The following is a 14,577-nucleotide window of genomic DNA, read 5'->3' on the forward strand; positions in this document are numbered from 1 at the left end:
AGGTTTGATTCTGGAACCATGTGTCCTGCGAATATGACTGAGGTGTGATTCTGGAAATCTGTGGCCTGGGAACTTGACTGAGGTTTGATGGCAGAAACCTGTGGACTGGCAACATGACTGAGGTTTGATTGTAGAACCCTGTACCCTGGAAACATGACTGCGACCTGATACTTGAAACCCATGGCTTGGGAACTTGACATTGGTTTGATTCTTTAACCCTGTGGCCAGGGAACATGACTGAGGCGAGATTCTGGAATCCTGTGCCCAGGAAACATGACTGTGGCTTGGTACTGGAAACCCATGGCCTAGGAATTTGACATTGGTTTGATTCTGGAACCCTGTGGCCTGGGAACATGACTGAGGCGTGATTCTGGAATCCTGCGGCCTGGGAACATGACATCTGTTTAGATTATGGAATACTGTGCCCTGGGAACCTGACTGAAAGCTTGGTTCTGGAATCCTGTGGACTGGGAACATGACTGAGGTTTGATTCTGGAACCATGTGGCCTGGGAATATGACTGTGGTTTGATTTTGGAAACCATTGGCCTGTGAACATGACTGATGTTAGATTGAGGAATCCTGGGGCCTGGGAACATGACATCACTTTGGATTCTGGTACCCTGTTGCCTGGGAACATGAAATCGGTTTGATTGAGGAAACCTGTGGTCTGGGAATATGACTGAGGTTTGATGGTGGTACCCTATGGCCTGGCAACATGACTGAGGTTTGATTCTGGAACCATGTGTCCTGCGAATATGACTGAGGTGTGATTCTGGAAATCTGTGGCCTGGGAACTTGACTGAGGTTTGATGGCAGAAACCTGTGGACTGGCAACATGACTGAGGTTTGATTGTAGAACCCTGTGCCCTGGAAACATGACTGTGGCCTGGTAGTGGAAACCCATGGCCTAGGAGTTTGACATTGGTTTGATTCTGGAACGCTGTGGCCTGGGAACATGACTGAGGCGTGATTCTGGAAAAGTGTGGCCTGGGAATATGACTGAAGTTTGATTCTGGAAATCTGTGGCCTGGGAACTTGACTGAGGTTTGATGGCAGAAATCTGTGGACTGGCAACATGACTGAGGTTTGATTGTAGAACCCTGTACCCTGGAAACATGACTGAGACCTGATACTTGAAACCCATGGCCTGGGAACTTGACATTGGTTTGATTCTGGAACCCTGTGGCCAGGAACAAGACTGAGGCGTGATTCTGGAATGCTGTGCCCTGGGAACATGACATCTGTTTAGATTGTGGAATACTGGGCCCTGGGAACCTGACTGAGGCTTGGTTCTGGAACCCTGTGGACAGGGAACTTGACTGAGGTTTTATTCTGGAATCCTGTGGCCTGGGAACATGACATCAGTGGATTCTGGAACCCTGTGGCCGGGGAACATGTCATCAGTGGATTCTGGAACCCTGTGGCCTGGGAACATGAGAACGGTTTGATTCTGGAACCCTGTGGCTTGGGAATATGTCTGAGGTTTGATGGTGGAAACCTGTGGCCTGGCAACATGACTGAGGTTTGTTTCTGGAACCCTGTTCCCTGGGAACATGACTGAGGTTTGCTTCTGGACACCTTTCTCCTGGGAACATGACTGTGGTTTGATTGTGGAATCCTGTGGCCTGCGAACATGACTGAGGTTTGATTCTGGAACCATGTGTCCTGGGAATATGACTGAGCTTTGATTCTGGAAATCTGTGGCCTGGGAACTTGACTGAGGTTTGATGGCAGAAACCTGTGGACTGGCAACATGACTGAGGTTTGATTGTAGAACCCTGTACCCTGGAAACATGACTGCGACCTGATACTTGAAACCCATGGCTTGGGAACTTGACATTGGTTTGATTCTTTAACCCTGTGGCCAGGGAACATGACTGAGGCGAGATTCTGGAATCCTGTGCCCAGGAAACATGACTGTGGCTTGGTACTGGAAACCCATGGCCTAGGAATTTGACATTGGTTTGATTCTGGAACCCTGTGGCCTGGGAACATGACTGAGGCGTGATTCTGGAATCCTGCGGCCTGGGAACATGACATCTGTTTAGATTATGGAATACTGTGCCCTGGGAACCTGACTGAAAGCTTGGTTCTGGAATCCTGTGGACTGGGAACATGACTGAGGTTTGATTCTGGAACCATGTGGCCTGGGAATATGACTGTGGTTTGATTTTGGAAACCATTGGCCTGTGAACATGACTGATGTTAGATTGAGGAATCCTGGGGCCTGGGAACATGACATCACTTTGGATTCTGGTACCCTGTTGCCTGGGAACATGAAATCGGTTTGATTGTGGAAACCTGTGGTCTGGGAATATGACTGAGGTTTGATGGTGGTACCCTATGGCCTGGCAACATGACTGAGGTTTGATTCTGGAACCATGTGTCCTGCGAATATGACTGAGGTGTGATTCTGGAAATCTGTGGCCTGGGAACTTGACTGAGGTTTGATGGCAGAAACCTGTGGACTGGCAACATGACTGAGGTTTGATTGTAGAACCCTGTACCCTGGAAACATGACTGCGACCTGATACTTGAAACCCATGGCTTGGGAACTTGACATTGGTTTGATTCTTTAACCCTGTGGCCAGGGAACATGACTGAGGCGAGATTCTGGAATCCTGTGCCCAGGAAACATGACTGTGGCTTGGTACTGGAAACCCATGGCCTAGGAATTTGACATTGGTTTGATTCTGGAACCCTGTGGCCTGGGAACATGACTGAGGCGTGATTCTGGAATCCTACGGCCTGGGAACATGACATCTGTTTAGATTATGGAATACTGTGCCCTGGGAACCTGACTGAAAGCTTGGTTCTGGAATCCTGTGGACTGGGAACATGACTGAGGTTTGATTCTGGAACCATGTGGCCTGGGAATATGACTGTGGTTTGATTTTGGAAACCATGGGCCTGTGAACATGACTGATGTTAGATTGAGGAATCCTGGGGCCTGGGAACATGACATCACTTTGGATTCTGGTACCCTGTTGCCTGGGAACATGAAATCGGTTTGATTGTGGAAACCTGTGGTCTGGGAATATGACTGAGGTTTGATGGTGGTACCCTATGGCCTGGCAACATGACTGAGGTTTGATTCTGGATCCCTGTGGCCAGGGAACATGACTGAGGCGTGATTCTGGAAAACTGTGGCCTGGGAATATGACTGAGGTTTGATTCTGGAAATCTGTGGCCTGGGAACTTGACTGAGGTTTGATGGCAGAAATCTGTGGACTGGCAACATTACTGAGGTTTGACTGTTGAACCCTGTGCTCTGGAAACATGACTGCGACCTGATACTTGAAACGCATGGCCTGGGAAATTGACATTGGTTTGATTCTGGAACCCTGTGGACCGGGAACATGACTGAGGTTTTATTCTGGAACCCTGTAGCCTGGGAATATAACTGAGGATTGTTTCTGGAACCCGGTGGCCTGGTTACATGACTGAGGCGTGATTCTAGAAAAGTGTGGCCTGGGAATATGACTGAGGTTTGATTCTGGAAATCTGTGGCCTGGGAACTTGACTGAGGTTTGATGGCAGAAATCTGTGGACTGGCAACATTACTGAGGTTTGATTGTAGAACCCTGTGCCCTGGAAACATGACTGCGACCTGATACTTGAAACCCATGGCCTGGGAATTTGACATTGGTTTGATTCTGGAACCCTGTGGCCAGGAACAAGACTGAGGTGTGATTCTGGAATCCTGTTGCCTGGGAACATGACATCTGTTTAGATTGTGGAATACTGGGCCCTGGGAATCTGACTGAGGCTTGGTTTTGGTACCCTATGGACTGGGAACATGACTGAGGTTTTATTCTGGAACCCTGTAGCCTGCGAAAATAACTGAGGATTGTTTCTCGAACCCTGTGGCCTGGGAACATGACATCAGTGGATTCTGGAACCCAGTGGCCTGGGAACATGAGAACGGTTTGATTCTGCAACCCTGTGGCCTGGGAACATGTCTGAGGTTTGATGGTGGAAACCTGTGGCTTGGCAACATGACTGAGGTTTGTTTCTGGAACCCTGTTCCCTGGGAACATGACTGAGGTTTGATTCTGGACACCTTTGTGCTGGGAACATGACTGTGTTCTGATTGTAGAATCATGGGTCCTGCAAACATGACTGAGGTTTGATTCTGGAACCATGTGTCCTGCGAATATGACTGAGGTTTGATATTGGAAATCTTTGGCCTGGGAACTTGACTGAGGTTTGATGGCAGAAACCTGTGGACTGGCAACATGACTGAGGTTTGATTGTAGAACCCTGTGCCCTGGAAACATGACTGTGGCCTGGTAGTGGAAACCCATGGCCTAGGAGTTTGACATTGGTTTGATTCTGGAACGCTGTGGCCTGGGAACATGACTGAGGCGTGATTCTGGAAAAGTGTGGCCTGGGAATATGACTGAAGTTTGATTCTGGAAATCTGTGGCCTGGGAACTTGACTGAGGTTTGATGGCAGAAATCTGTGGACTGGCAACATGACTGAGGTTTGATTGTAGAACCCTGTACCCTGGAAACATGACTGAGACCTGATACTTGAAACCCATGGCCTGGGAACTTGACATTGGTTTGATTCTGGAACCCTGTGGCCAGGAACAAGACTGAGGCGTGATTCTGGAATGCTGTGCCCTGGGAACATGACATCTGTTTAGATTGTGGAATACTGGGCCCTGGGAACCTGACTGAGGCTTGGTTCTGGAACCCTGTGGACAGGGAACTTGACTGAGGTTTTATTCTGGAATCCTGTGGCCTGGGAACATGACATCAGTGGATTCTGGAACCCTGTGGCCGGGGAACATGTCATCAGTGGATTCTGGAACCCTGTGGCCTGGGAACATGAGAACGGTTTGATTCTGGAACCCTGTGGCTTGGGAATATGTCTGAGGTTTGATGGTGGAAACCTGTGGCCTGGCAACATGACTGAGGTTTGTTTCTGGAACCCTGTTCCCTGGGAACATGACTGAGGTTTGCTTCTGGACACCTTTCTCCTGGGAACATGACTGTGGTTTGATTGTGGAATCCTGTGGCCTGCGAACATGACTGAGGTTTGATTCTGGAACCATGTGTCCTGGGAATATGACTGAGCTTTGATTCTGGAAATCTGTGGCCTGGGAACTTGACTGAGGTTTGATGGCAGAAACCTGTGGACTGGCAACATGACTGAGGTTTGATTGTAGAACCCTGTACCCTGGAAACATGACTGCGACCTGATACTTGAAACCCATGGCTTGGGAACTTGACATTGGTTTGATTCTTTAACCCTGTGGCCAGGGAACATGACTGAGGCGAGATTCTGGAATCCTGTGCCCAGGAAACATGACTGTGGCTTGGTACTGGAAACCCATGGCCTAGGAATTTGACATTGGTTTGATTCTGGAACCCTGTGGCCTGGGAACATGACTGAGGCGTGATTCTGGAATCCTGCGGCCTGGGAACATGACATCTGTTTAGATTATGGAATACTGTGCCCTGGGAACCTGACTGAAAGCTTGGTTCTGGAATCCTGTGGACTGGGAACATGACTGAGGTTTGATTCTGGAACCATGTGGCCTGGGAATATGACTGTGGTTTGATTTTGGAAACCATTGGCCTGTGAACATGACTGATGTTAGATTGAGGAATCCTGGGGCCTGGGAAGATGACATCACTTTGGATTCTGGTACCCTGTTGCCTGGGAACATGAAATCGGTTTGATTGTGGAAACCTGTGGTCTGGGAATATGACTGAGGTTTGATGGTGGTACCCTATGGCCTGGCAACATGACTGAGGTTTGATTCTGGAACCATGTGTCCTGCGAATATGACTGAGGTGTGATTCTGGAAATCTGTGGCCTGGGAACTTGACTGAGGTTTGATGGCAGAAACCTGTGGACTGGCAACATGACTGAGGTTTGATTGTAGAACCCTGTACCCTGGAAACATGACTGCGACCTGATACTTGAAACCCATGGCTTGGGAACTTGACATTGGTTTGATTCTTTAACCCTGTGGCCAGGGAACATGACTGAGGCGAGATTCTGGAATCCTGTGCCCAGGAAACATGACTGTGGCTTGGTACTGGAAACCCATGGCCTAGGAATTTGACATTGGTTTGATTCTGGAACCCTGTGGCCTGGGAACATGACTGAGGCGTGATTCTGGAATCCTGCGGCCTGGGAACATGACATCTGTTTAGATTATGGAATACTGTGCCCTGGGAACCTGACTGAAAGCTTGGTTCTGGAATCCTGTGGACTGGGAACATGACTGAGGTTTGATTCTGGAACCATGTGGCCTGGGAATATGACTGTGGTTTGATTTTGGAAACCATTGGCCTGTGAACATGACTGATGTTAGATTGAGGAATCCTGGGGCCTGGGAACATGACATCACTTTGGATTCTGGTACCCTGTTGCCTGGGAACATGAAATCGGTTTGATTGTGGAAACCTGTGGTCTGGGAATATGACTGAGGTTTGATGGTGGTACCCTATGGCCTGGCAACATGACTGAGGTTTGATTCTGGAACCATGTGTCCTGCGAATATGACTGAGGTGTGATTCTGGAAATCTGTGGCCTGGGAACTTGACTGAGGTTTGATGGCAGAAACCTGTGGACTGGCAACATGACTGAGGTTTGATTGTAGAACCCTGTGCCCTGGAAACATGACTGTGGCCTGGTAGTGGAAACCCATGGCCTAGGAGTTTGACATTGGTTTGATTCTGGAACGCTGTGGCCTGGGAACATGACTGAGGCGTGATTCTGGAAAAGTGTGGCCTGGGAATATGACTGAAGTTTGATTCTGGAAATCTGTGGCCTGGGAACTTGACTGAGGTTTGATGGCAGAAATCTGTGGACTGGCAACATGACTGAGGTTTGATTGTAGAACCCTGTACCCTGGAAACATGACTGAGACCTGATACTTGAAACCCATGGCCTGGGAACTTGACATTGGTTTGATTCTGGAACCCTGTGGCCAGGAACAAGACTGAGGCGTGATTCTGGAATGCTGTGCCCTGGGAACATGACATCTGTTTAGATTGTGGAATACTGGGCCCTGGGAACCTGACTGAGGCTTGGTTCTGGAACCCTGTGGACAGGGAACTTGACTGAGGTTTTATTCTGGAATCCTGTGGCCTGGGAACATGACATCAGTGGATTCTGGAACCCTGTGGCCGGGGAACATGTCATCAGTGGATTCTGGAACCCTGTGGCCTGGGAACATGAGAACGGTTTGATTCTGGAACCCTGTGGCTTGGGAATATGTCTGAGGTTTGATGGTGGAAACCTGTGGCCTGGCAACATGACTGAGGTTTGTTTCTGGAACCCTGTTCCCTGGGAACATGACTGAGGTTTGCTTCTGGACACCTTTCTCCTGGGAACATGACTGTGGTTTGATTGTGGAATCCTGTGGCCTGCGAACATGACTGAGGTTTGATTCTGGAACCATGTGTCCTGGGAATATGACTGAGCTTTGATTCTGGAAATCTGTGGCCTGGGAACTTGACTGAGGTTTGATGGCAGAAACCTGTGGACTGGCAACATGACTGAGGTTTGATTGTAGAACCCTGTACCCTGGAAACATGACTGCGACCTGATACTTGAAACCCATGGCTTGGGAACTTGACATTGGTTTGATTCTTTAACCCTGTGGCCAGGGAACATGACTGAGGCGAGATTCTGGAATCCTGTGCCCAGGAAACATGACTGTGGCTTGGTATTGGAAACCCATGGCCTAGGAATTTGACATTGGTTTGATTCTGGAACCCTGTGGCCTGGGAACATGACTGAGGCGTGATTCTGGAATCCTGCGGCCTGGGAACATGACATCTGTTTAGATTATGGAATACTGTGCCCTGGGAACCTGACTGAAAGCTTGGTTCTGGAATCCTGTGGACTGGGAACATGACTGAGGTTTGATTCTGGAACCATGTGGCCTGGGAATATGACTGTGGTTTGATTTTGGAAACCATTGGCCTGTGAACATGACTGATGTTAGATTGAGGAATCCTGGGGCCTGGGAACATGACATCACTTTGGATTCTGGTACCCTGTTGCCTGGGAACATGAAATCGGTTTGATTATGGAAACCTGTGGTCTGGGAATATGACTGAGGTTTGATGGTGGTACCCTATGGCCTGGCAACATGACTGAGGTTTGATTCTGGAACCATGTGTCCTGCGAATATGACTGAGGTGTGATTCTGGAAATCTGTGGCCTGGGAACTTGACTGAGGTTTGATGGCAGAAACCTGTGGACTGGCAACATGACTGAGGTTTGATTGTAGAACCCTGTACCCTGGAAACATGACTGCGACCTGATACTTGAAACCCATGGCTTGGGAACTTGACATTGGTTTGATTCTTTAACCCTGTGGCCAGGGAACATGACTGAGGCGAGATTCTGGAATCCTGTGCCCAGGAAACATGACTGTGGCTTGGTACTGGAAACCCATGGCCTAGGAATTTGACATTGGTTTGATTCTGGAACCCTGTGGCCTGGGAACATGACTGAGGCGTGATTCTGGAATCCTGCGGCCTGGGAACATGACATCTGTTTAGATTATGGAATACTGTGCCCTGGGAACCTGACTGAAAGCTTGGTTCTGGAATCCTGTGGACTGGGAACATGACTGAGGTTTGATTCTGGAACCATGTGGCCTGGGAATATGACTGTGGTTTGATTTTGGAAACCATTGGCCTGTGAACATGACTGATGTTAGATTGAGGAATCCTGGGGCCTGGGAACATGACATCACTTTGGATTCTGGTACCCTGTTGCCTGGGAACATGAAATCGGTTTGATTGTGGAAACCTGTGGTCTGGGAATATGACTGAGGTTTGATGGTGGTACCCTATGGCCTGGCAACATGACTGAGGTTTGATTCTGGAACCATGTGTCCTGCGAATATGACTGAGGTGTGATTCTGGAAATCTGTGGCCTGGGAACTTGACTGAGGTTTGATGGCAGAAACCTGTGGACTGGCAACATGACTGAGGTTTGATTGTAGAACCCTGTGCCCTGGAAACATGACTGTGGCCTGGTAGTGGAAACCCATGGCCTAGGAGTTTGACATTGGTTTGATTCTGGAACGCTGTGGCCTGGGAACATGACTGAGGCGTGATTCTGGAAAAGTGTGGCCTGGGAATATGACTGAAGTTTGATTCTGGAAATCTGTGGCCTGGGAACTTGACTGAGGTTTGATGGCAGAAATCTGTGGACTGGCAACATGACTGAGGTTTGATTGTAGAACCCTGTACCCTGGAAACATGACTGAGACCTGATACTTGAAACCCATGGCCTGGGAACTTGACATTGGTTTGATTCTGGAACCCTGTGGCCAGGAACAAGACTGAGGCGTGATTCTGGAATGCTGTGCCCTGGGAACATGACATCTGTTTAGATTGTGGAATACTGGGCCCTGGGAACCTGACTGAGGCTTGGTTCTGGAACCCTGTGGACAGGGAACTTGACTGAGGTTTTATTCTGGAATCCTGTGGCCTGGGAACATGACATCAGTGGATTCTGGAACCCTGTGGCCGGGGAACATGTCATCAGTGGATTCTGGAACCCTGTGGCCTGGGAACATGAGAACGGTTTGATTCTGGAACCCTGTGGCTTGGGAATATGTCTGAGGTTTGATGGTGGAAACCTGTGGCCTGGCAACATGACTGAGGTTTGTTTCTGGAACCCTGTTCCCTGGGAACATGACTGAGGTTTGCTTCTGGACACCTTTCTCCTGGGAACATGACTGTGGTTTGATTGTGGAATCCTGTGGCCTGCGAACATGACTGAGGTTTGATTCTGGAACCATGTGTCCTGGGAATATGACTGAGCTTTGATTCTGGAAATCTGTGGCCTGGGAACTTGACTGAGGTTTGATGGCAGAAACCTGTGGACTGGCAACATGACTGAGGTTTGATTGTAGAACCCTGTACCCTGGAAACATGACTGCGACCTGATACTTGAAACCCATGGCTTGGGAACTTGACATTGGTTTGATTCTTTAACCCTGTGGCCAGGGAACATGACTGAGGCGAGATTCTGGAATCCTGTGCCCAGGAAACATGACTGTGGCTTGGTACTGGAAACCCATGGCCTAGGAATTTGACATTGGTTTGATTCTGGAACCCTGTGGCCTGGGAACATGACTGAGGCGTGATTCTGGAATCCTGCGGCCTGGGAACATGACATCTGTTTAGATTATGGAATACTGTGCCCTGGGAACCTGACTGAAAGCTTGGTTCTGGAATCCTGTGGACTGGGAACATGACTGAGGTTTGATTCTGGAACCATGTGGCCTGGGAATATGACTGTGGTTTGATTTTGGAAACCATTGGCCTGTGAACATGACTGATGTTAGATTGAGGAATCCTGGGGCCTGGGAACATGACATCACTTTGGATTCTGGTACCCTGTTGCCTGGGAACATGAAATCGGTTTGATTGTGGAAACCTGTGGTCTGGGAATATGACTGAGGTTTGATGGTGGTACCCTATGGCCTGGCAACATGACTGAGGTTTGATTCTGGAACCATGTGTCCTGCGAATATGACTGAGGTGTGATTCTGGAAATCTGTGGCCTGGGAACTTGACTGAGGTTTGATGGCAGAAACCTGTGGACTGGCAACATGACTGAGGTTTGATTGTAGAACCCTGTACCCTGGAAACATGACTGCGACCTGATACTTGAAACCCATGGCTTGGGAACTTGACATTGGTTTGATTCTTTAACCCTGTGGCCAGGGAACATGACTGAGGCGAGATTCTGGAATCCTGTGCCCAGGAAACATGACTGTGGCTTGGTACTGGAAACCCATGGCCTAGGAATTTGACATTGGTTTGATTCTGGAACCCTGTGGCCTGGGAACATGACTGAGGCGTGATTCTGGAATCCTACGGCCTGGGAACATGACATCTGTTTAGATTATGGAATACTGTGCCCTGGGAACCTGACTGAAAGCTTGGTTCTGGAATCCTGTGGACTGGGAACATGACTGAGGTTTGATTCTGGAACCATGTGGCCTGGGAATATGACTGTGGTTTGATTTTGGAAACCATTGGCCTGTGAACATGACTGATGTTAGATTGAGGAATCCTGGGGCCTGGGAACATGACATCACTTTGGATTCTGGTACCCTGTTGCCTGGGAACATGAAATCGGTTTGATTGTGGAAACCTGTGGTCTGGGAATATGACTGAGGTTTGATGGTGGTACCCTATGGCCTGGCAACATGACTGAGGTTTGATTCTGGATCCCTGTGGCCAGGGAACATGACTGAGGCGTGATTCTGGAAAACTGTGGCCTGGGAATATGACTGAGGTTTGATTCTGGAAATCTGTGGCCTGGGAACTTGACTGAGGTTTGATGGCAGAAATCTGTGGACTGGCAACATTACTGAGGTTTGATTGTTGAACCCTGTGCTCTGGAAACATGACTGCGACCTGATACTTGAAACGCATGGCCTGGGAAATTGACATTGGTTTGATTCTGGAACCCTGTGGACCGGGAACATGACTGAGGTTTTATTCTGGAACCCTGTAGCCTGGGAATATAACTGAGGATTGTTTCTGGAACCCGGTGGCCTGGTTACATGACTGAGGCGTGATTCTAGAAAAGTGTGGCCTGGGAATATGACTGAGGTTTGATTCTGGAAATCTGTGGCCTGGGAACTTGACTGAGGTTTGATGGCAGAAATCTGTGGACTGGCAACATTACTGAGGTTTGATTGTAGAACCCTGTGCCCTGGAAACATGACTGCGACCTGATACTTGAAACCCATGGCCTGGGAATTTGACATTGGTTTGATTCTGGAACCCTGTGGCCAGGAACAAGACTGAGGTGTGATTCTGGAATCCTGTTGCCTGGGAACATGACATCTCTTTAGATTGTGGAATACTGGGCCCTGGGAATCTGACTGAGGCTTGGTTTTGGTACCCTATGGACTGGGAACATGACTGAGGTTTTATTCTGGAACCCTGTAGCCTGCGAAAATAACTGAGGATTGTTTCTCGAACCCTGTGGCCTGGGAACATGACATCAGTGGATTCTGGAACCCAGTGGCCTGGGAACATGAGAACGGTTTGATTCTGGAACCCTGTGGCCTGGGAACATGTCTGAGGTTTGATGGTGGAAACCTGTGGCTTGGCAACATGACTGAGGTTTGTTTCTGGAACCCTGTTCCCTGGGAACATGACTGAGGTTTGATTCTGGACACCTTTGTGCTGGGAACATGACTGTGTTCTGATTGTAGAATCATGGGTCCTGCAAACATGACTGAGGTTTGATTCTGGAACCATGTGTCCTGCGAATATGACTGAGGTTTGATATTGGAAATCTTTGGCCTGGGAACTTGACTGAGGTTTGATGGCAGAAACCTGTGGACTGGCAACATGACTGAGGTTTGATTGTAGAACCCTGTGCCCTGGAAACATGACTGTGGCCTGGTAGTGGAAACCCATGGCCTAGGAGTTTGACATTGGTTTGATTCTGGAACGCTGTGGCCTGGGAACATGACTGAGGCGTGATTCTGGAAAAGTGTGGCCTGGGAATATGACTGAAGTTTGATTCTGGAAATCTGTGGCCTGGGAACTTGACTGAGGTTTGATGGCAGAAATCTGTGGACTGGCAACATGACTGAGGTTTGATTGTAGAACCCTGTACCCTGGAAACATGACTGAGACCTGATACTTGAAACCCATGGCCTGGGAACTTGACATTGGTTTGATTCTGGAACCCTGTGGCCAGGAACAAGACTGAGGCGTGATTCTGGAATGCTGTGCCCTGGGAACATGACATCTGTTTAGATTGTGGAATACTGGGCCCTGGGAACCTGACTGAGGCTTGGTTCTGGAACCCTGTGGACAGGGAACTTGACTGAGGTTTTATTCTGGAATCCTGTGGCCTGGGAACATGACATCAGTGGATTCTGGAACCCTGTGGCCGGGGAACATGTCATCAGTGGATTCTGGAACCCTGTGGCCTGGGAACATGAGAACGGTTTGATTCTGGAACCCTGTGGCTTGGGAATATGTCTGAGGTTTGATGGTGGAAACCTGTGGCCTGGCAACATGACTGAGGTTTGTTTCTGGAACCCTGTTCCCTGGGAACATGACTGAGGTTTGCTTCTGGACACCTTTCTCCTGGGAACATGACTGTGGTTTGATTGTGGAATCCTGTGGCCTGCGAACATGACTGAGGTTTGATTCTGGAACCATGTGTCCTGGGAATATGACTGAGCTTTGATTCTGGAAATCTGTGGCCTGGGAACTTGACTGAGGTTTGATGGCAGAAACCTGTGGACTGGCAACATGACTGAGGTTTGATTGTAGAACCCTGTACCCTGGAAACATGACTGCGACCTGATACTTGAAACCCATGGCTTGGGAACTTGACATTGGTTTGATTCTTTAACCCTGTGGCCAGGGAACATGACTGAGGCGAGATTCTGGAATCCTGTGCCCAGGAAACATGACTGTGGCTTGGTACTGGAAACCCATGGCCTAGGAATTTGACATTGGTTTGATTCTGGAACCCTGTGGCCTGGGAACATGACTGAGGCGTGATTCTGGAATCCTGCGGCCTGGGAACATGACATCTGTTTAGATTATGGAATACTGTGCCCTGGGAACCTGACTGAAAGCTTGGTTCTGGAATCCTGTGGACTGGGAACATGACTGAGGTTTGATTCTGGAACCATGTGGCCTGGGAATATGACTGTGGTTTGATTTTGGAAACCATTGGCCTGTGAACATGACTGATGTTAGATTGAGGAATCCTGGGGCCTGGGAACATGACATCACTTTGGATTCTGGTACCCTGTTGCCTGGGAACATGAAATCGGTTTGATTGTGGAAACCTGTGGTCTGGGAATATGACTGAGGTTTGATGGTGGTACCCTATGGCCTGGCAAAATGACTGAGGTTTGATTCTGGAACCATGTGTCCTGCGAATATGACTGAGGTGTGATTCTGGAAATCTGTGGCCTGGGAACTTGACTGAGGTTTGATGGCAGAAATCTGTGGACTGGCAACATTACTGAGGTTTGATTGTTGAACCCTGTGCTCTGGAAACATGACTGCGACCTGATACTTGAAACGCATGGCCTGGGAAATTGACATTGGTTTGATTCTGGAACCCTGTGGACCGGGAACATGACTGAGGTTTTATTCTGGAACCCTGTAGCCTGGGAATATAACTGAGGATTGTTTCTGGAACCCAGTGGCCTGGTAACATGACTGAGGCGTGATTCTAGAAAAGTGTGGCCTGGGAATATGACTGAGGTTTGATTCTGGAAATCTGTGGCCTGGGAACTTGACTGAGGTTTGATGGCAGAAATCTGTGGACTGGCAACATTACTGAGGTTTGATTGTAGAACCCTGTGCCCTGGAAACATGACTGCGACCTGATACTTGAAACCCATGGCCTGGGAATTTGACATTGGTTTGATTCTGGAACCCTGTGGCCAGGAACAAGACTGAGGTGTGATTCTGGAATCCTGTTGCCTGGGAACATGACATCTGTTTAGATTGAGGAATACTGGGCCCTGGGAATCTGACTGAGGCTTGGTTTTGGTACCCTATGGACTGGGAACATGACT

Source organism: Balaenoptera borealis (assembly GCF_965194805.1).
Source record: "Balaenoptera borealis genome assembly, chromosome: 19".
NCBI lineage: Eukaryota > Metazoa > Chordata > Mammalia > Artiodactyla > Balaenopteridae > Balaenoptera > Balaenoptera borealis.